At 48.9% G+C, this 1,422-nt stretch overlaps 2 non-coding genes across 2 annotated transcripts; both read right to left on the bottom strand.

The window, feature by feature from the left end:
- Positions 1–461: 461 nt before the first annotated feature.
- Pmar_PMAR021243 lies at positions 462–543 on the bottom strand. Its single transcript has one exon. It is a non-coding gene; the product is annotated as a tRNA-Ser (tRNA).
- A 442-nt stretch (positions 544–985) lies between these two features.
- On the bottom strand, positions 986–1,067 carry Pmar_PMAR021242. Its single transcript has one exon. It is a non-coding gene; the product is annotated as a tRNA-Ser (tRNA).
- Between the last annotated feature and the right edge of the window lie 355 nt (positions 1,068–1,422).

Raw genomic sequence — 1,422 nt, 5'->3', positions numbered from 1 at the left:
CCACTCGGACACGCTGTCTGGAAGACGCAGAGGATCTCATCTCTGCCCATGAGAATCGCCACCCTGTTCATGTTGCAAGAGGAGTGGCTCACAGCATCGCGGAGCGCCTCAGCAAGGACGATGATATTAAGCTGACTCGCATTCTTGCATACGTAGCCCAGCGCTTTGACAAGAACATCGGCGTAGTAATGGTATCGTTCGCACTCTTCGTAAGAGGTCTCTTCCCAAATGATGGCTGCAACGACAGCGAATTCGCTGAAATGGTAGGGCTTATATAGGACAAGAGTCTAGAGGTAGATACATTTTTTGGGATATACATCATTTCTCATCAATGTTCCTCAAATGTCATGCGCATCAGTTCGTTCGCACCCTACTCGTTCATAATGTCCATCGGAGTCGCTATGAGAATTCGAAAGCGAGACTGCTCAGATGTCTTGAAAACCCAAACGCCATCAGACATACGACAGCGGCAGGATTCGAACCTGCGCAGGCAGAGCCTAGTGGATTTCGAGTCCAGCTCCTTAACCACTCGGACACGCTGTCTGAAAACTTCAAAAGATCTCATCTCTCCCGATGAGAATCGCCGCCCTGTTCATGTTGCTAGGGGAGTGCCTCACAGCATCGCGGAGACCTCTGCAAGGGCGATGATATTTAACTGACTCGCATCCTTGCGTACGTAGCCCAACGCTTTGACAAGAACGTCGGCGAAGTAATGACATCGTTCGCACTCTTCATATGAGGTCTCTTCCCAAATGACGGCTGCAACGACAGCGAATCCGCTGAAATGGTAGGGCTTATATAGGACAAGAGTCTAGAGGTAGATACATTTTTTGGGATATACATCAATTCTCATCAATGTTCCTCAAATGTCATGCGCATCAGTTCGTTCGCACCCTACTCGTTCATAATGTCCATCGGAGTCGCTATGAGAATTCGAAAGCGAGACTGCTCAGATTTCTTGAAAACCCATACGCCATCAGACATACGACAGCGGCAGGATTCGAACCTGCGCAGGCAGAGCCTAATGGATTTCAAGTCCATCTCCTTAACCACTCGGACACGCTGTCTGGAAGACGCAGAGGATCTCATCTCTGCCCATGAGAATCGCCACCCTGTTCATGTTGCTAGAGGAGTGGCTCACAGCATCGCGGAGCGCCTCAGCAAGGACGATGATATTAAGCTGACTCGCATTCTTGCATACGTAGCCCAGCGCTTTGACAAGAACGTCGGCGTAGTAATGGTATCGTTCGCACTCTTCGTGAGAGGTCTCTTCCCAAATGATGGCTGCAACGACAGCGAATTCGCTGAAATGGTAGGGCTTATATAGGATAAGAGTCTAGAGGTAGATACATTTTTTGGGATATACATCAATTCTCATCAATGTTCCTCAAATGTCATGCGCATCAGTTCGCTCGCATCCTA

This window comes from Perkinsus marinus (genome assembly GCF_000006405.1).
Source record: "Perkinsus marinus ATCC 50983 genomic scaffold scf_1104296931216, whole genome shotgun sequence".
NCBI lineage: Eukaryota > Perkinsozoa > Perkinsida > Perkinsidae > Perkinsus > Perkinsus marinus.
Note: the sequence above shows the minus strand (reverse complement) of the source record. Positions and strands in the feature narration are given on the sequence as shown.